This window comes from Copadichromis virginalis, linkage group LG4, assembly GCF_057382275.1.
Source record: "Copadichromis virginalis isolate Kocher_CV1m ecotype Utaka linkage group LG4, C_Virginalis_male_GT1.1, whole genome shotgun sequence".
Lineage (NCBI taxonomy): Eukaryota > Metazoa > Chordata > Actinopteri > Cichliformes > Cichlidae > Copadichromis > Copadichromis virginalis.
Genome location: NC_140621.1, coordinates 2,624,538 through 2,647,062, shown reverse-complemented (window position 1 = coordinate 2,647,062; position 22,525 = coordinate 2,624,538). Strand labels below are relative to the sequence as shown.

The window sequence follows — 22,525 nt, the reverse complement described above, 5'->3', positions numbered from 1 at the left end:
CAATGAGAAACACACCAATACCATTGATGTAAAAATACTGAAATTGTTACTTTACAGAATTGCTAGATGACCAGATGCTGGGGCAGAGGAAGCATGTTCACTGCAGACCAAGTAACCCATATAGTCATTATGGCGGTTGCAAATAATCCTATACTTGGAAATAAACACTTGTGTTTGTTTTGATGTGTTTGAATAAACAGCAGTACTTGAAGTTTGGATCCCTCTATGCTTATGGATCTATGACAGATGTATGAGCTCAAACTGACATAGCCTACCTTGTGCACAGAGAAAGCAAAAGCCAGATGTGTTTTGTATTCATACCATCAGTGTGCAGTTGACGCATTGTGTGCTTAGTAGATGATGGCTTGTGTGTACTGTTTGATACGGAAACACCATTTTTACGAAGGTGTGAGGAGTTAATCTAGCTGTGTTTGCTTTTGCAAGAGAACTAAAATGTTTTGATGATTGGGTGACAGGTTTTCTTATTTGTGTGAAGAGTTTTGCAAAATTAGCCAATAGTTACAAAAAATGTGCTTAAGCAATCAGAAAAAACTGTAAGAACATTCAGACTAGAAAGCAGGTCTGTCTTCACCTCTCTGCCTTCTACTCTACTCAGATGGTTTTCATAGCACTGTTCTACAGTTACCATATCAAGTGTACAGCGTACTGCAGGGTGCTAATGCTGCTTTTGCAGCCAAAGTGGTAGTTTCTGTGAAACATACCATGATTACTTATATTGAAGTACAGTGTTGTACAGTGGATGATACAGTATATACAGTAAAGTAGTGTAAGAAAATAAGCAAAGCGATGACAGTATGTGGTTGTATTTCACCCCCATCACCTCTGTGGACTCATTCCGCTTCCTGGGTACCACCATCACCCAGGACCTGAAGTGGGAGCCCACCATCACCTCCGTCATCAAGAAAGCCCAGCAGAGGATGTACTTCCTGAGGCAGCTGAAGAAATTCAACCTGCCAACACGGACGATGATGCAATTCTACACCGCAATCATCGAGTCCATCCTCACCTCCTCCATCACCGTGTGGTACGCTGGAGCCACTATCAGGGACAAACAGAGACTGCAGCGTGTTGTGTGCTCTGCTGAGAAGGTGATTGGCTGCAGACTCCCATCTCTGCAGGACCTGTACACCTCCAGGACACTGGGGCGTGCAGCTCGGATCTCAGCTGACCCTTCTCACCCTGGACACAGTCTGTTTGACCTGCTCCCCTCAGGCAGGAGGCTCCGGTCCATTCGCACCAGAACCTCTCGCCATAAGAACAGTTTCTTCCCCTCTGCTGTCGGACACATGAACAATAACCGTATGACTGTTGGCACCACTAACACATGACCCTACGCTGTGTCACTGCATCATTCCATGTTTGCACTGATCACCACCTGCACTCATGTATATATCATGTATATATCATGTATATATCATGTATATATCTATCTACTTAGCACTTTTAATTCTTATTCTCATTTTATATTTTTATGACAGTATGTTTGCACTGAAGCACCGCAGCAATTTCCTAATGTTGTAAACCTGCTCAACATTTGGCAATAAACCCTTTCTGATTCTGATTCTGATTCTGATTGTATTTCTCTAGAATGACTCGAAGACCTTCTGGGGCAGGACGCCAACGCCTGTTCACACAACAGCAGGAACTCGCCGTTGTGGACCTAGTGAGGGCAGACAATGCCATCCGTCTCCACCAGCTACGAAAGCAAATACTTGCAGACAGGCGAGTGTTCAACAACATAGACCATGTGAGCATCACCACCATCACACGCATCTTGGGAAAACTCAGCATCACCATGAAGCAGCTCTACAGAGTCCCATTTGAGAGGAACAGTGACAGGGTCAAAGGACTTCGAGCTGAATACGTACGGGTACGTGTAACTGTCCTTTACATGACAATACAGTATTGGTGAAATCCAGCAGCAGCTGAATATGTACCATATCAGTACCACATGGATCCATCCTGAGAGCTACACAGGTACCTGTGTGATGGGTGAGGGTTCTGTATGTGTAGCACTGTAGTGCAGTAATATGTTCTCTTTGTTTTACAGAGAGTCTTGGCCATGGATGGAGCTGCACAGCCTCATTTTCATTGATGAAGCTGGATTCGACCTGTGCGAAACAAGATGACGGGGTCGTAATGTAATTGGCCAAAGGGCAATTGTGCACGTCCCAGGGCAGCGCGGGGGAAACATCACATTGTGTGCCGCCATAAGCCTTCGAGGGCTTCTGCACCATCATGCAATACTAGGTCCATACAATAGCCAACACATACTCACATTTCTAGATGCTCTCCATGATATAGTTGTACAGAACAGAGCAGATCAGCCCAGGTTTGTGGTGATATGGGATAATGTCAGTTTCCATCGGCTGCTCTGGTCCAGGCCTGGTTCTCCAACCACAGCCAACTTGAAGTGGTATGCTTGCCCCCTTACTCATCATTTTTAAACCCTATTGAGGATTTTTTTAGGCTTGGAGATGGCGTGTATATGACCGCCAACTACATGCCCGCATGCCTCTTCTGCAGGCAATGGAACAGGCCTGCGGCGACAGTCAGGTGACAGCAATCCATGGATGGTTTCGACATGGAAGAGGATATTTTCCCCGGTGCCCAGCGGGAGAGGACATTGCTTGCGATGTCGATGAGGTCCTGTGGCCAGACCCCAACAGACGGCGGGATCCATGAGCCCACGTATGCACAATTGTCATGATTTTTTGTGTGTACAGTATAGTGTTTTTTCTATTACTGTATTATGTTGTTTTTGCTTGATCTGAATTCATGGTGCTGCAGTGGACAATACTGAGTAGGCCTATTTGCTTTTTTGGTTGTTTGTGTCTCCTGAAAATGTGCCTTCAGAATAATATACTTGATGCTAATTAATTAATATTTCCCTTTGATGTTGCAACTATGCGGTCACTTCTGTCTTTGAACAAAATAATATTTTCCAGTTACAGAAATCATAAAGTCCAAACTAAAGTGCTACTGTTGCTATATGCATTTTATATAAATCATGGATGATGGTCCTGACATGAAGGAAGAGAAAGTTACAGGTTGCATCCTTTGACTTTGTCTCCGTGCCTTTGGGCCATTTTCAGAAGGACAGATGTTTCTGTTCAATTCTTAAATCAATTTTTTCAAACACAAACACTATTTTAAAGCTTCTAGAGAGTAAAATATTCATGATAATTATAATAACAATAATAAAAACAAAAGCTCTCAGATCCATCAAACCAAGCAGCAGAAAGAACAATAACTGAAGAGAAAACTTTAACCTTGTAGACTTCATTATGTTCCAGCTGCTCTACAGACGCTGTGACCTCGAACTTAAGCAGGTCGTAAAGTATGTGCAGCTCAATAACTTCATAATCAGACCCTGTGGTATTTAGGCAGCAGAACAACTAAGAATAACAACTACAAATAATGTTTTTAGGTTTCTGTTGTACTGCAAGGTTCTGTACAGGAGAACCAAACCAAGAGCAAATATTACGTCTCATTTACACCTGAGCACGAAGAGCCATCAACATTTAGCAAATTGAATCATCTTTGTTTAGATGCAAGAAGAATCATATAGAAATGAAAAAGTAGAAATAGAAATCCAGAGCAAAGATATCCTCTAATTCAGCGTAGCACATGTGCAGCTGCTGCGATTCACGTAAGCATTCGGCTCGTCGCTGCTGCAGATTTTTCTCTCGCTGTTCTGGCTCACAGCGCTGCAAACACAGAAATAAATATCCCCAAAGGTGTGAAAGGGAGCTAATTAGTAAGAGTATTGTTACTCTCCGCAGGAGTAGTCCAGCAGTAGAAACCAGTCCAATAACAAGGTGTGTAACATCTAGCAGGGGGACAGAAAAACCCAGGGTAACTTCTAAGGACCTCAACGTCTCTCTCACATTGTGTTTTTTAAACATGCTTCCATTTGTCACTTCAGTCTTTACTCTGAAATACAGGAAGAGAAATCATGGCTGAAACAATTTCTCATGAAACCAGGGGTGTGGTCCAACAGTCAGTTTGGTGAGGAAGGTTCCTAACTGAGAGAAGTGACCCAGAAGTATCTGTGTAGCAGCCACAATGAATCCAGATCATGAGCTGATCCGTGACTGCCTTTGTACAACTTTTACAAAGTGACTGCAAACATTGTGGAACGATTCATAGCGTTTGATTGCTTGTGTGAATGTATTAAACAGGAAACCAGGAGCTGCAGAAACCCAGTAATGCTGGGTTTCTGCAGCTGCGTGTGCGTTTATTATTATGGCTCCAGGTTACATTTCAGGTCTTCTCAGCCCACACCGCCCCACTCGAACTCTGCGCTCCTCCAGTCAGATGCTGTCATTAGTTCCACGCTCCCAGTTCAAATCTAGAGGTGACAGCTTTCTCCATTGCTGTCGTCCCCCTTTCATGAAATCCTCTTCATCCTTGGAAGTCTTCAAATCCAATCTGAAGCCCCTCCTATTTTCCACGGATCTCTCTGACACCTCTGTTATTGTGTTTCAGCTATTCTGCTCTTTTATCTCATTGGATGATGTTTGCATGTGTAGACACGTGTACGTGTATTTTAAGTTCACATATGTGTGCTTGAGTGTGAATGTGTACATTTTTGTATATGTGCATATTTGCATGTACACATATTTTTTTACAAACATATACGGATGTCTCAATGTTTCTATGATGTTTTCATCTTATCTATTTTAATTCTTTTCACCATATCATCCCTCTGTTCAGCACTTTGGCCGACACTTGATGTCTTTTAAATGTGCTCTATAAATAAAGATGACTTATATTTGCATCCGTGTGTCAGAGTGTGTGTTCTTACCTTTAATTTAGGACACACACACACAGAGCATAGAGTGAACAGGGACTATTATTGTCCCACAAGGAGCAACAGGACAATTGACCTACTGTATGTATGTATGTGAGAGATGCATACAGAGCCACCCCCCTCCCCCCACTAGGGAAGTCAGACCACAACCTGGTTTACCTACAGCCACAATACACACCCCTCGTCCAAAGGCAGCCTGTCACAACGCGCTCCATCCGGAGATGGACCCCAGAAAAGGAGGATGCTCTGAGAGACTGCTATGACACCACAGACTGGGATGTGCTCCTGAGCCCACATGGTGAGGACATAGAGGGGGCGACACACTGTCTTACAGACTACCTCAACTTTTGTGTGGACACAGTCGCCCCTGCTAAGACGGTACGGTGTTATCCTAATAACAAACCGTGGGTAACACAGGAAGTCAAAGCTGTCCTCAACATGAAGAAGAAGGCTTTCAGGAGCAAAGTGAAGGAGGAGATGAAAGCAGCACAGCGGGAGGTGAAACGCTGCCTGAGGGAAGCAAAGGACACCTACAGGAGGAAGGTGGAGCAGAAGTTGGAGAGGAACAATATGAGGGAGGTCTGGAATGGTGTGAAAACCATCACAGGCCACAACACCAAGAAAAGCACAGTGGGGGGGACTGTGGAGAAGGCAAACGAACTCAACAACTTCTTCAACAGGTTTGACCAGCCCACAACCCCCCCACCCTCACCTTCACTACAGAGTCCTCTCCCCACTCTCCTGCCTCCCTCGCTTCCCCCCCTTCCTGACACCATGACACCCCCCTCCTCCAATCAGCAGCAAGACATCTCCCCCCCTCCCCTCCTCCCAAACATCTCCCAGTGTCACAGTGGATCAGGTCAGGAGGCAACTGAGGAAGCTTCGCCCCAGAAAGGCAGCAGGCCCAGACAAGGTGTGTCCTAGGATGCTAAAGGCGTGTGCTGCTGAACTTGGGGAGCCGCTACAACGAGTCTTCAACCTCAGTCTGCGACTGGGGAGAGTGCCCGCCCTATGGAAGACATCCTGCATCGTCCCGGTCCCTAAAAAGAACCGGCCCAATGAGCTGAATGACTTCCGACCGGTGGCACTGACGTCACATCTTATGAAGACTCTAGAGCGGCTCTTCCTCAACTTCCTCCGACCACAGGTACAACATGCCCAGGACCCACTACAGTTTGCATACAAGGCGGGTGTCGGAGTGGAGGATGCCATCCTGTACCTCCTACACAGAGCCCACTCACACCTGGATGAGGGAAAAGGCACGGTCAGGATACTGTTTCTTGACTTTTCCAGTGCCTTTAATACCATCCGGCCCTGTATGCTTCAGGAAAAACTGAACAGGATGGAGGTGGACCCCTGCCTGGTGGCTTGGATCTCCGACTACCTCACCGACAGACCACAGTACGTCAGGCTGAAGGACATCACGTCTGACACTGTGGTCAGCAGCACAGGAGCACCACAGGGAACTGTGCTGTCCCCTCTTCTCTTCACCCTGTACACCTCTGACTTCTGCTACAACTCTGAATTATGCCATATTCAGAAGTTTGCAGATGACACGGCCATCATGGGGTGTATCTGGGATGATCAGGAAGAGGAGTACAGAAGTCTGGTGAGGAACTTTGTCGCATGGAGTCACACAAACCACCTGCAACTCAACACCTCAAAGACTAAGGAACTGGTTGTGGACTTCGGGAGGTCCAGAGAAGGTCCACTGCCGGTTCAGATAGAGGGGGAGGAGGTGGAGGTGGTCAACAAGTACAAGTACCTCGGGCTGTGGGTGGACAATAAACTGGACTGGTCATGCAACACAGAGCACCTGTATAAAAAAGCCCAAAGCCGACTGTACTTCCTCAGGAGGCTGAGGTCTTTTAACATCTGCAGGAAGCTCCTGAGGATGTTTTACCAGTCGGTGGTTGCTGGAGTACTTTTCTATGCTGTGGTGTGCTGGGGGAGCAGCACAGCAAAGAGGGACTCATCCAGGCTGGAGAAACTGATCAGGAGGGCTAGCTCTGTGGTCGGCATGAAGCTGGACACTCTGGTGACAGTGGCAGAGAAAAGGACATTAAAGAAACTGATGGACATTATGGACAATGCTGGGCATCCTCTGCACACGGCCATAAACAATCAGAAGAGTCTGTTCAGTGACAGGTTGCTTCTCCCAAAGACAAGAACTAACAGACTTAAAAACTCCTTTGTCCCACACGCCATCAGACTGTTTAACTCCTCCCTGGAGGGGAGAGGGAGGGGAAACAGGAGGACAAAGGAGGGGGGAACAACTAAGCTGTAGTGCCTCTTCACCTCACTGTACAATACCTTGTGCAATACTCTTTGTAAATAGTCAACAGTGCAATAGACCTCAATACTTGAAATGTGCAATTCACATGTATTTTTATTTTTTATTCCTATTTATTCTATTTATCCCCTTTGTATATTTTATTTATATTGTCTCTGTATTATATATATGTGTGTGTGTGTGTGTGTGTGTGTGTGTGTGTGTGTGTGTGTATATATATATATATATATATATATATATATATATATATATATATATATATATATTGTTTTTTTTATATAATATTCTGTAACTGTAACTTCGGTCGTTGCTGTGCTTTTTTTGGAAGTCGAATTTCCCAGAGGAACCCACCCGAGGGATTAATAAAGTTCTATCTTATCTTATCTTATTAAGCGTGTGGCCTGTGTGTATCTATGCCAGTGAAACTGGATCTGCTCATTTTGAATATTGAAAAATATTGTGACTTAAGAGAAACATAATAACTAAAACAGAGCAGAAACACGACAATTCAGCAGAAAAGTAACAACTTAAGCAGAAATATTGGAAAATGAGCAGCTGAAAAAAGCTGAATAAGGTGACGTTCACTCAAAACTACTTGTTGTTCAACTGTGAAAAACTGGCAGAAATGTTAAAAACGCACGAAAGAACAGCCAGCAGATACACACAATTAGAAATATGAGCACATATGGAAACACAAATGCACAGAGACACACAGGATGTCAGTCAACCACTCTGAATATTCAATTTGAATCTTCCTGGTTTTATGGATTCCTGTCAAACGACTGGCCATAATTTCCTAACCGTAGGGGCTGGAGCGGTCATTCTTAGACCGTTCTGTTCAGAGGAGATGGGGGAATCTTCAAGTGTTGATAGTTCATAATTAAAATATAAATTATTAAAGATATATGGCTTATAATGCACCATAACTGAGTAGAGTTGAACTGCCTTGACTTGCCCTCAAACAACGGTTTGTAAGTCTAAATCTATTTGAAGCATCGATATCATTCTTTCACTGTCACATACAGCAGGCTTTGGTGAACAGTTAAGGCAATATTTTCAGGTCTCAGGCACATTTCATACATTGTGCTCTGCAGACAGGCACACGGACCTTTCAGGTCTACAAAAAGTTTAAAATGAAAAGCTCACAGGTGTGTTTTTATTAACTCAGTGTTGCAGAATCACAGTGATTCATTAAAAACGTCTGCAGAAGTTGCAAACTTATGATTCATGTCATAAGTTATGATACACTGCTCTCCCCTGCATAAGCTGTTTTTATAGTATCAGCAATACTGGCCATACATTTACTTGGTATCACATCTATCCCACAATCTGCAGTACTGCACACACTAAGATCACAGTGGACAGATTCTGTCTCTATGCTGGGAACGTCTGTGTTTCCCGGGATCAGCTGTTACAGATTGTTGGTGCATGGAGGGCTGGGGCCTCTTCTGCCCCCCCTAACGGAGACCACGTAGGTAGTCGGAGGCTGTAAGACAGCGGCTCTCTGGAGAAATCTGATACCTCAGGAGGATGACAGGATTCAACCAGAGAAGCTGCTTCATTATAAACGAGTCTGTGGTTTATAACTGAAATCTATGATACACATAAACAGCCGTCCATGCACTTAAGTAGTGAGTGAGTATTCACTCCAGTGATGAGCTGTGAGAAAGAAACTGCACACACAGCGAGTGGGCGACCATAAGATTATTATTGCCAAGCAAGAACCTGCAGCTCGAGCAGGCTGAAGAAATCCTTTAATGCTGATGCAGGCTTCACAGTGTAGAAACGAGAACTCTAAGAAACAAAAGAGCAGAAGTCATGTATGAAACACAACACAGTTAACATGTGAAGCACTTAAAAGAAAACACAAATAAAACACTTCCAGTGAGGCGTGGCGATTTAAACATTGCCTGTACTGCTCAGCAGTTGTAATGGCATCAAGAATATCTGCACATAGTTCATAATTACAATTAGAATGAACATTTCTTTCACTAAACTCAAAGTCACTCATTATAGAGCGACATCACTATTTTAACGCAGATGCTCTGATGTAGTAGGTCCAAATACAGGATGGTGGGTCACCCACCCTCCTGCTCCAACATGGTAGGAAAATTATACGGTAGAAAATGTTTATATTCATAACAATGTGAATTTTCTGCTTTAAATACTTTTATATATGTTTTTAAAATGGTCCCTCCACCCACTTTTAGTCCTTTTTCAGACATTGAAATCGGAGGAAATGTTCCAAAAATGTGCTGATTTGAAAGTGAATGATGCCGATCTTTGTTTCCATAGCACAGATTTGTCTGAGACATCATCGAGTGTCAGCCTGTGCCTCTAAGGAGCGTCCAGCGTCCTGTTCATTGTCCATTTCTATCATAATGCACGCACTGGGGTTAAATATTGAATAACAATGTTCTTCCAACTTACGTTTTTCCCCACAGAGTTCAGACTCAATACTGTTAATAACAGACAATCATAGGGTCCTGCTGTCCACACTGTTATAGTTCTTACAAAAATACAGGCTGAAACATACAGATAGGAGCAGCTAAGAGAAGAAGAAATGTGCTGAAACTGTCAGAAAGGAGATTTATTTGTTTCCACTTTACATGTGTGTGAGCATGTGAAAGTTTGTGGATGTTCTTTGTCTGTGTGTCTGTATATAAGATGTAAGGGCGGTGGCCACAGAGATGGTCCTGGTGTTTCACTGGGATGCTCTCTCCACATTGCAATGTGTTTATTAAACCCACTTCAAATCAAGCTCACTGGGTGTGTTGCAGAGTATATAGTTAGTGTAGTTGTTGTTTTGTTTTGTGTGTCAGTTCTACTACTAAGTGTCTGTAATGTCGGGTTGTGTTTAGTGGTTGAGAGGAGGCGGCAAAAACACTTAGCAGGATAGTCAAAATCAGAATCAGAATCAGAATCAGAATACTTTATTGATCCCTGGGGGAAATTATTTTTTGTTACAGTGCTCCATTTTAAACCAACATTAAGACAAGACAGACAATACACTAACTAAGAATAGTACAATATATACATATATATACATACATACTGTCATGGTCCTGAGTCTGAGGACTCAGTGTTTTGTGTTCCTTGTGCTTTTGTTCATTCCGAGTGTGTATTCTGTTGTGATTTTGCCATTTGTTAGGTTTCTGTTCTTTGCCTGCCTGCTTCCACTTCTCTGTGTTCCCTCTGTCTGTCCATGGTGTTATTGTGTCTGCTCATGAGTCTGCCTGTCAAGTTCAGTGTCCGGTCTGGTTCTCTGTGTCTGTTAGTTTCCTGTTTTATTCTGAAAGTTCATGTCTCATGTCAGTGTGTTCAGTTTTACCTCTCCCCTGTCTCGTTAGCCTTATTGCTCCCAGCTGTGTCTCCCTCCTGTGGCCCATTCCCTGATTACTCCCCATGTATTTAAGCCCTGTGTTTTCCTGTGCTCTCTGTCGCGTCGTCTGTTTAACTCCATGTCAGTCTGCATTATTCTGTTACCTGGTATTCATTCTGCGTCTCTCTGCCATCTCTCTTTGTGCATTTCGCTCCTCCTCCCGTGAGTGTCTGGTTTAAGTTTTGTTCTTTAGTTTTCCCAGTTTAGGTTTGTTTACTCCCCGCTCTGCTCTTCCTGTTTTGTCACTTTATCACCTCTGCAAATAAATTTTCACTCGCACCCCAGTCAGTGCCTGCATCTTGGATCCTTTTCTCAATTCACCACACGACTGCTGTGCAGCCGTGACACATACATACATAAGTCACTTATAAATAAATATTTGGAAAAGAAACATGTGTAGTTGTAGCAGCAAACAGTGTGTTAAGTGGATGCGTTGTACAGGGAGATGGCCACAGGCAGGAATGATTTCCTGTGTCGTTCAGTGGTGCTTTTCGGTAATCTCAGTCTCTCACTGAACGTGCTCCTGTGACTGACCAACATGTCATGGAGTGGGTGGGAGGTGTTATCCAACATTGTCTTTATCTTGGACAGCATCCGCCTCTCCGACACCACCTTGAGGGAGTCCAGCTCCATCCCCACAACATTGCTGGCCTTACGGATCAGTTTATTAAGTCTGTTGGCATCTGCGACCCTCAGCCTGCTCCCCCAGCATGCAACAGCATAGAGGATCGCACTGGCCACCACAGACTCATAGAAAATCCTCAGCATTTTCTGGCAGATGTTGAAGGACCTCAGTCGCCTCAAAAAATAGAGACGACTCTGGCCCTTCCTGTAAAGTGCTGTGGTGTTTTTAGCCCAGTCCAGTTTATTGTCAATGTGTACTCCAAGGTATTTATAGTCCTCCACAATGTCAACACTGACCCCCTGGATTGAAACAGGGGTCAAGTGTTTCCTGGTCTTCCTGAAGTCCACGATCAGTTCCTTGGTCTTTGCCACGTTGAGCTGCAGATGATTCTGCTCACACCACGTGACAAAGGAGTCGACCACAGCCCGGTACTCTGTCTCATCATCCCTGCTGATGCATCCAACCACCGCAGAGTCATCAGAAAACTTCTGAAGATGGCAGGTCTCTGTGCAGTGGCTGAAGTCTGTGGTGTAGAGGGTGAAGAGGAAGGGGGAGAGGACAGTCCCCTGTGGTGCCCCTGTGTTGCTAATCACCTTGTCAGACACACACTGTGGGAGACGTACATATTGTGGTCTTCCTGTCAGGTAATCAACAATCCAGGACACCAGAGAAGCATCCACCTGCATCGCTGCTAACTTATCACCCAGGAGGGTCGGCCTGATGGTGTTGAAAGCACTGGAAAAGTCAAAAAACATGACCCTCACAGTGCTCGCCGGCTGGTCCAGATGGGTGTAGACACGATTGAGCAGGTAGATGATGGCGTCCTCTGTTCCGAGACGAGGCTGATAAGCGAACTGAAGGGGATCCAGATGTGGTCTTACTATGGGTCGCAGCTGGTCCAGGATGAGCCTTTCCAGGGTCTTCATGATGTGGGAGGTCAGTGCCACGGGCCTGTAATCCTGGGGGCCACTGGGACGAGGCGTCTTTGGTACAGAGAGAATACACACTCACACTGGGAATTCCACAGTGTGTCCTTTAATGCACCTGATAATGGATTGCATTTATATAGCGCTTTTCGAGACGCTCAAAGCGCTTTTACAATACCACTATTCATTCACTCTCACATTCACACACTGGTGGAGGCAGCTACAGTCGTAGCCACAGCTGCCCTGGGCAGACTGACAGAAGCGAGGCTGCCATATCGCGCCATCGGCCCCTCTGGCCATCACCAGCAGGTGAAGTGTCTTGCCCAAGGACACAACGACCGAGACTGTCCGAGCCGGGGCTCGAACCGGCAACCTTCCGATTACAAGACGAACTGCCAACTCTTGAGCCACGATCGACCTTCTCTTCGGCAACCATATAAGCCCGGTTGAACGGCTGCAGCTTAACAAACATAGTGTTTACAAACATAGCACAGTGTTCGTACAACCCATAACGTTGCAAAAGAAAGGTGTCTGGAGAGGTAAAACATAAAATCCGTCCCTCCTCATGCACTAGCGTGCAAGCACATGTCCACACATTCACAGAGAGGGCAGTGGCGCATACCGATGACAACATTAACCCTCAACTTGGGTTGTCTTAAAGAGACACTATACCACTGTGACTTTTACATGTCACAGCAAAAAAGCCACCAACAGCAGGTTGAAGTGTAAACGCTGTGGGGAAACAGGAGGAGTGATACATCTCCTGTTTCCCCACAAAACAGCACAACCAAGGACTTAGAAGCACAATATAAAATACAAGTTAAAATGCTGGGTCACAAAGAACCGTGACAGACTCACCTTTAACTGCCCAAGACAAAGTTATGTGACATTAGTGATGTTTGTACTAACTTGGTTTTAAAGCTTTTACTTTAACTTATACGCTGTTCAATAGTTGTAGTTGATGATTTTATGGATAATTAAAGTCATATATAAGGAGGATTTTTGCTTCGGTTTTCTCATATTTTTTTCTCAGTCTCATCTTTTGTCATTTCAACTCCATGTGTGGCAGATTCCAACCTCAGCCAAGCTTTCCTATAACTATAAAAGACTATAAAGACACATCTCCGGGATGCACTGGTACGCATCTTCAGTGATGTATCCTGGGGTCATCAGGTGTTTCGGGTCTCACAACATCATACACCCTCGCCCAGGCGACCCAGCTGGGGGTGATCAGGCCCCGACTTGCGTACCAGTAGCTACCCACGGATCAGCCCTCTTGATCCACAGCCACCTTGTGGCTTTCTCTGCCGCTTCACTCACAGCCTGGATGGCCCTCTTCTTGGCTGCCCCAGCCACGCCCAGCCAGCCTAGGACTTTGCATAGTGATTGTCCTACAAAGCCCCTACAACCCACTTCTATGGGCTCATAGAAAGTCTTCCAGCCCCTTCCCCTGCACTCCTGCACTAGTTCCTAGTACTTTCCTCGTTTCCTTTCATTGGCCTCCTCGATCTGCTCTTCCCAGGACACTGTGAGTTCCAGCATGATCAGCTGTTTTGAGGCCTCAGAAATAATTATCATGTCTGAACGGAGGGATGTTTTTGCAATGTTCTGAGGGAACTGTAGCTGTTTACCCAGGTCAGCCTGTAGCTGCCAATCAGAGGTTGTGTTGAAGAGGCCGGTTGTTAAATTCGGGCGCACCTGGGGTTTCTCTCCAGCCTTAATGAAAGAGATTGCCTTCCTCGGAGCATGATGATGCTTGCTGGTGCTGATTGCTGAGGCAATCTTTTCAGCAACTACTCTGAGCACCTGGTCGTGCCGCCAACGATACCGACCATCGGCCAGGGCCCTTGGGCAGCTGCTAAGGAGGTGTTCTAGGGTCCCTCTTCCAGAGCACAGGGGACAGACAGGTGTCTCGCTCTTCCCCCACAGATGGAGGTTTGCTGGGCTTGGCAGAGTATCGTATACTGCCTGCACTAGGAATCGGATCCGGTGGAAGTCTGCCTGCATGATGTTTGCCCAGGTGACCTTGCGCTGCAAGGTGCTCTCCCACCTTGTCCATGCTCTCTGCCGCTTAAGGCCTACAGCTCGACTTACTCGCCCCTCCTCCACACCTGCTCGGACCTCTTCCTGGAGTAGCTGGTGTCTCTCCTTTCCCTGTGCCCTGCTGACCTGGGCCTTTGGGAAGTACCCCAAGCCTGCTCCCCCTGTTGCTAAGACCCTCACCAGTGTTTTCTTCCTTAGGTGTGACTCCGCCACCTCAACTGCCTTCTCAGCCTTCCACTTTCTTCCTGTCCTTACCTCAATACCTGCTGATGCCACCTTGCAGTCTTTAGAATCTCTGTACTGTAGGGCTTCTTCTAGAGCGGGTATTGGACGAATGTCACCAATGTCACCAATTTTCTAAAGAAATATATTTCAGAAGGTTCTGTTGACATGAAAATCTCACCAGATGTGGCAACAACCCATCAAATCCACACATGCAAAGTAATCAAACCACACGTTTCCATAGATTATGTGTAATAAAGAGAAATAAGACAGGGAAAAAGTCTTGAACACACTTGCTGCAGTTTGTTTAACACTTTGTACAAAAGCCTTTGTGTATGATGACAGCATCAAGATGCCTCCTGGTGGACAAATTAGTCGAACACATGTATTCTGTGCGCTGTGGGCGTGGCTCTACACAAAGTGACAGATAGTATCTGAGGTAACCACCATGAGATGCTCAAATGCTCTTAACTTGCACATCACATGTGCTCAGATGTTTCTCCACATCAACAGGGCCCCTTCTATAAACTGTGAGGATTCAGGTCAATGGCCGTTCTATCAGCTTTAGTTTCTCTCTCTGAAACCAGCTGGCTGTGTTTGGGATCATTGTTTGCTGAAATGTCAACCCTTGTTTCATCTTCATCAACACAAATTTTACACTAGAGGGTGTATTTACAAATGTACTTACAATGTCTCAGAGTTTATGAAAAATCTAATATTAAACAGTTCCTAAAATAAGCACACTGGTCAACTGGCTGATTCATTTCTTTTATTTTTGTGTCTTCAGTCTCCTGTGAATGTGGAGTCAGTGTTTCTTCCCCAAGATCTATATTTGAATTTTAAGTTGCTTTCAGATCATGTGAATGATCACACAGATCAGACTTGGTGCAGATAAAGTTAAAGGTGCAGATACATTTGAATTAAACTTGAATGAGCCCTTTCCACATCTGATCTCTGCTCTTGTTACAGTCACAGTTTCCAGGAAGCTCCACAAGTGTGACGTGCTGGAGAAGAGGTTTGTTTGGCAGCCTGACAGTCACACACTTCACTAGTGGCCAATACCACGTCTTTGCCTTATTACCTTCTCTTTGTCTTGAATCATTACTTGAAGAAGAAATGACATAACTAAAAGTTTATATAAAATAAACTGAAACTAGCAAACCCAAAGTAACAAATGAGTTTTGCATCAATCATTGGTTTTTAATTTGAGATTGTTTCGAGTTCGAAAAATGTTGAGCAACAGAACACACCAGCAGAGGCTCAGGAGAGTGCAATCAGACAATGAGTTTATTAAAACACACGCAGGAGAAGAAGTATACAGCATCACATCAGCAAAACGCCTCCCCCTAAGAATACACAAGATGATGATTTCATAGCATCAGGGTTTTACGCCCCCTCGTGCGTCAATTACAGATTAAAATACATCGATTACAGTCAATGGTACATCTTAAATGTGTAAAAAGAGATACAAAAGTTCAGTTTTTGATAACACCTGCCATACATGGTAATACATTTCAAGCCTACATGGTCCCTGAAGACTGATCCCTTTCTTAACTGCTCTCCTGTCATCTGTTACCAAGTAGACTAACATGCAGTTAGAAGCTAAATGAATTCCAGACCTTTGGCCTGGCAAGTTTCTAGATTATATGTGTTTGCAAGCGTGTACGCGGCCTTCTATGTTCCAGGTCACCCACACAATGGATTGTGAAGACATAGCGCTTCACAAAGCTTGAGACCTTTAATAGACTGAACATCAACTCTGAATGAGCACAAATATGCAATGTGTATAAAATGATCATAGCTACACCTGTAATGAAAAAGGTTAATATGATGGCAAACATCTTTGATACAATATCAATCCTGTAAGTAATATTATTAAGGCAATGTTAATAATGCAGGTTATATTATTGCAGTAAAAATAATTTCTGTATCTCCACAAGATCTACGTATGTCCAAGAATGCTAATCACAAACTGCTAATGAACTTCTACCATGGAGCTCCTTCTGCTGCACACTGTGGTTCAGCTGCTGTGGAGGACAAGAGGAAACTGCAGCGGGTGGTGAGGGCAGCAGAGCGGCCCTGGGCCCGACACTAACCTCCCTCAGAGACATTTATATACTGGCAATGTCATCCTCAAGGACCCCTCGCACCCTGGACACTCACTGTGCACCACCACCCATCACATTGCACCTTATATTGCACTGATCACCTCCTCCTTTGTCTGGCATATAACTTGTATATAAAAAAAGCAGGAACTCCAGCAACACTTGAGGGAAGAAGAACAACTTTAATAATTGACCACCGCGTTTCGGCTTGTGGCCTTCATCACGGTCATAGTAAAACATTGTAAAGAATTGCTTAAATACAAGACAGGAAACAGAAAAAAATTCAAATTAACCAGTCAAAACTTCATAGATAGGTCAGCTGACATATAATAGGTAGGTATTGGTTAATTGGTTAAGTCCCGCCCAAGTAAATACTGGGCTAGATCATTAATGATGAGGAGGGGGGGACATAACCCCCATATGTCTGAAAATAACACATGCATGAAATGCATAAGAAGGATGCTATAAATATACACACAGATTTTAAACAAACAAAACAAAAACAGGGGGGCAGTCTTTAATGGTAAAAGCACGTTAGAATTAGAAAACAAGATTACATCATCACATGGGAACACATTTGTTAAAAGAACCTTATTTATGTCTCTAAATTGTAAAGTCTCTAAAGATTAGACTTAAAATTAGGACTTAAGGTGAGATGTCTAGCACGCTACTCCTTCTTTGGCTGAAATAACAAGATTACTTGAATAAACATTACTCATGTGAGAGTAATTTAACTGATAAAATTAGGATAAAAAAATAAAAATAATTCTTTTTAAAAAAGATGTAGTTCATAAAACCTCATTGATCGAAAAATGCTCATTCATACCTCTGGGGTGCAGACTCTTAAAACGGAATATCCAAGATGCTTCTCTTTTTTTCCGGATAAAATTTATGTTGCCACCTCTTTGGTTTAGTTTAATGGCTTCAATGCCGGAAAAATAATGGTGAATTTGGATGTTTATCGTTGAAGTGTCTTGCAACAGGGCTGGTTGAATCATTCCTCTTGATCGAACTTCTGTGTTCATTAATTCAATCTTTAAGAGGGCGGGATGTTTCTCCTATATATATCTTATTGCATGGGCACTGTATCATGTAGATTACATTTTTAGTTCTGCATGTGATAAAGCCCTTTGTGGCAATGGCTTTGTCACCTATAGGGTCTTTGAATGATTTGACATTTTTGGTGTATTGACAATTAATGCATCCCCCACACTTGAAATGACCATGTAGGTTATGAGTTATCAGGGTTTGATCTGGAGCGTCACCATTGGTGATCAGGTAGATTCTGTTCCAGTTATAGTCCCATAAATCATGAAGCTTGCTGCCAGAAAAGCTTCAAATCTCCTTTAAAAGCTGTTTGTGGTCTTGGTTGTGGTCACTGATATCATTTGCAAAAACCCCAGTGTGAGAATTGTTGTGTGTGTGTGTGTGTGCGTGCGTGCGTGTGTGCGTGCGTGCGTACATGCGTGTGTGTGTGTGATTAACATTATCGTGCAAACGAACCAACAGAGTTTGATTCTACCATGAAGCTTCTGATGAAACTTATCACAGTAGATCACCACCTTAGTTAAAGTGGGTGAAAGGTCACAGATAGAGACAGGGTGGGGCTGAGTGTCAGTGATGTGGGTGGAGATGGTGGAGATAAAGTGAGCAGACCAGAGGCGTCCTCGCTGAGTCTCCTGTGAGACGAGCAGTTAAAGGACTCCAGATGTTCACCACAGCAGAGACAGTGAGGGGACGGAGGCCTCCTGTGGACTCACAGTCAGCTCCATGTGTGTCATGGTCCCCGCACCTCGCCAGCTGACGCCAGTCAGACACTTAGTTTTGTTCATTCTCCCTCTCTCGCCTCTGCTCTCTCTTTCTCCTGCCGGGGCGGAGCTCAGTGTGGGCTCCCGCCCCTGGCCCACGCACCTGGGGATGATCAGCACCCCTGCCGCCGATCACGAATTAGAGCACTACTTAAGATGGCGGACCTGCTCAACTCGTCGCTGGATCGTTGAGCCGTCAGCATTCCCCCTGGACCCGTTCCCTGTGCACTGTGACTGAGCGTGAGCCAGAGTGCTGGTGGAGAGAAGAGGAGCTGTTTGTGAAATCCGTGTGAAAACCTTCTCTTCCTGGACTCCGGCCCCTTTCACACCCGGACCCTGGAATCCCGGCCCCTTTTCCCAAACACCGTTGTACACATGTTTCACTGTGGAGAGCACTGTAAATAAATTCACTCTTGTTTGAAGGAGTTTCTGGTCTGCGCTGAGTCTGCCTCACTACCCATGACAATGTGTGTCTGTTTGTGTTATTATCCTGTCAGGAGAGCTTAGAAGTTATTATTACATTTGTGAGGAGAATATAACCGACACCTTAGTGAAGGGGGGGGGTTGTCTAAAATATCTGCCAATGTCCCGTTACTGAGACAATATGACAATGTACATCAAAGGCAACACAATTTGTCTAACATACACCTTTACAGACTAGTGTCTAAAACGCGTCTGTGTATAAGGGGGCCCCACAGTGTCAGGATCAAAGATGAAGTCATTGTATAAATTCACACTGAAATATCACTTTATAAAACTCGCCCCATTATGAGGAGACGGGTGTGAGTGGTATGTGCACGGACGGAGGGATCAGGTCTGGAGGGGGGTGCCCGTGCATTCATGAAGGTGGTGTGGACGTGGAGAAGACAGGACCCACTCACAGGCTGAGTGGTCAATAAAGAGATGCTGAAAGCGTGTTCATGGAAACATCGTCGGGTCTGCCGTGATATGTTTACAACGGGACTTCTGCTCCTGAACCTCTGCGCACAGCGTCTGCAGGTCGGGGCTGTACGAAGTCACTTTATCTCTACAGGACTGTAAGCTGTCGTCTGTGAGGCGTGAGCGTGTTTGTCTTTAACATAGTTCACGGTGGAGCTGCTGACATAATGTGGATCCGAAGATCCATAACTGGCCTACCTGGGGCTGAAAGTCTCCATAAATGCAGGCGTTTCGGCGGCTACACCGGCTTCCACGAGTGTGACGCTTATTTTGAGAAAATAATAGAATATAAATTTATTTTTATATTTCAATATCACAATAATCTTCCAATGTAGAACTACAAGTTAAAAAAGAAGTAACATAAATCAAATCCACTTCAGCTAAATACTTCTAATTTCTTTCCATCTTACATGCTGTGACTGCAGCCATTCCCACATCTCTGTGAATGGGACTCATGGACATGGATCAGTGGTTGTTGATCAATGGTCCTGAGAATCTGCATAATTAAGATGAAGGAACGGAGCTCCCAGCCCATCGTTCCTGCAGCTGCTTTCAGTCTTTATGCAAATGTCCTGTTTGTAAGACTGAAACCTGCAGCTGAGACTGAAGACGTCACCTGATGATGACGACACGTTTCTCCCACAAAACGCTGCGTCCAGATGAACAGAAGCAACAGACTCACTTTCCTGGATGATTGAGATGCATCAAGACTTCATTGTGTGTTACTTCTCATTCAGCACAGACACATTATTCCTGTTAGGTCATGTCAGCTGTCACTCAGTACAAGCACAACTGTGAACAACACAAACTTCTCTTCAATGTGTCACAGAAACACTAAGTGTGAGAGCCTGTATGACACACAGGACAGACTGTAAGCTCTGCTGGCTGCACAGCACTTTGTAGCAGTTTTCCAACATGTCCTCCACCCGTGATGTCAGTGGTGGGACCCCAGTCACAGCACTCAGCACCACCTCCTTTAAATGGATTTTATAGCAGTTCCTCCCGTTACTCGGTCCAACGCTTCTTAAATGTGTTTTTGCAGGATAAAACACAGCAGGTGGTGTAGAGAGGACGTCAGCTGACGGAGCAGAGGGAGGCAGACTGTGGATAAATGACAGAGTGAGAGGAGAGCAACCATGACAGAAGCACAGGTGTGGCAGATAGAAGTGGCTTTATAGACACTTATTGTCAGTCCTCGTGCATGCTGTGGAAATAAGTGTCTGTGTCATGAGGTGACATGTGAGCTTATCTTTGGTCAATAATGTCATGATCGGCTGTGTGCAGGCAGGAATTTGACCCAAACGCAAACTCACTGGAGACAAGACTGAACTCAAAATGGCAGCTTTTATTGCTGAACACAAAACTCTACAAAACCTAAACTGGGAAGACTCTAACAAAACACACATAGGGAGCCACAGGTAGAAACAGAAAGAGAAGAGAAAAGAAAAGAAGAAAAAAACAAAAACAAAAACAACCCCCCCCCCAAAAAAAACAACAACAAACAAACAAACAAACAAACAAAAAAACTAGGGTTAGGAGGCAGCAGGGCAGCCAGGTTTACGTAGTACTCAGGGTTGTAACATCGTACACAAAATCACACCTCATATGCTTAACATAGTCTGTCCATTTAGACCATATTCCCTGGAAGTTTAAGAGAAAATGACACTTTTTCCATCGTATAGATCTCTTGTACAGAATGGATCCAGTCTTCTATCGTTGGTGGTTCAGGCTTAAGCCATCTTCTCGTAAGAGGCTTTTTACTTACGGCCAGAAGGATATACAGGAGTCTTCTGTCGTTGGAATCCAGTTTATCCACTGGTGCATTGCACAAAAACATGGTCTCAAAAGTTGAAGGAAAAACAAATGAAAAAACATTTTGTAAATGATCATGGATTAGAGACCAATACTGGCGAATATCTTTACAGTCCCAAAAGATGTGGAAATGGTTAGCTCCGTCTCCCCCACATCTCCAACATTTATCACCAAGTCCTCGATATCTTTGTTGAGCAGGGGTAATGAAAAATCTCATGATGCTTTTCCAGCTAAATTCATGCCAAACATTAGACCCAGTGGTAGCCCACTGTATCTTGCATGCGTGAGCCCAACACTTCTCTGTAATTGTCAAATTACCCTCCTTTTCCCACTTCGCTTTAATATACAGAGTGCTGTCGTTTTTACACCGCCGGATGCTGTTATATAATTTAGAAATAATTTTACTTTGCACTTCAGATTTGGTTAGTAATAAGAATGTTTCTACAAATTAAGTTGTGATTAAAATAATTTCTGATCTGTAGATATCTAAAAAAATCATCAGATCCCAAGTCATGTTTACTCCTCAAGAGATTTATTCTAAAGACACTTCTTCAGCTGAGAATCTAAAGGTAGAAACACACAGACGCTGCAGCTTTTACTTGCAAGGGCATGATCACAGATGCTCCCACCAGAGTGGGGCCTGTGATGTGCGCTCTGTTCTTGCACTTGTCTTTATTTATATACAAACGTAATACAACAGTGAATACATCTATTCATAGGCAGAGGGATGTTAGTGTGTAGGGAGTGTGTGTGTGGTTCTCTTCTTGTTAGTGCAGATAAAGTGTCCAGCTCTCCTCTTCCTGGCAGGAGTGAAATAATCACAGCTGGTTCAGCTTTTATCGCTGTGAGGAAGAATTTATCAAATCTAAGTCATCAAAAGGTCATCATGCAGTATTCTGTCACATGCAAACTTATATCACTCAAAGCTTATACTGACTGCTAAGTACAATTTTATATTGACAAACTGAAGGAGGAACACACTGAGAAAAAAAAGGAACAAAAAAGGGCAGCTCTTGGATTTACGTGAGCATCTCGCGTGTGTTTAACACGATTGCCTCAGGCTTTAAAGATCTGTACGAAATTCAACTTCATTGCATCAAATACAGGAAATCATAGCTTTCCTGTATTTCCTCCATTGTTGGCATGCTGGTTAGTGCTGTTGCTCCACAGTAAGAAGCTCCTGGGCTCAAGGCCACAGTCTGGCTAGTTTGCAGTGGTTTCTCTCTGGGTATTCTGGTTTCCAGTGTGAGAGGAAAAGTCAGGCAGTTATTAGAGCTAGGTTAACTGATGATTCTAAATTATCCATGAATGTAAACGGCTGTGTGTTTCTATCTGATAGACTGGTGAGCTGTCCGGGGTGTACCCTGCCTGGTAACCTATCACTTCAGTGTTATTTCCCGGCCCTGCTGCAACCAGGATAAAGATAGAAGGATGGTAGTTGTTGTAGACCCCTTCAATTTTTATGGTAACCAGGATCTAGACTTGATACTGAGACAAAAACGGTGCCGACTTTAGGATTAGTGAATGTCCACA

The 22,525-nt window shown here is 44.3% G+C and overlaps 1 pseudogene; it reads right to left on the bottom strand.

Annotated features, from left to right (window-relative positions):
• Window positions 1-13,293: 13,293 nt before the first annotated feature.
• On the bottom strand, window positions 13,294-18,214 carry LOC146710565 (uncharacterized; annotated as a pseudogene).
• Between the last annotated feature and the right edge of the window lie 4,311 nt (window positions 18,215-22,525).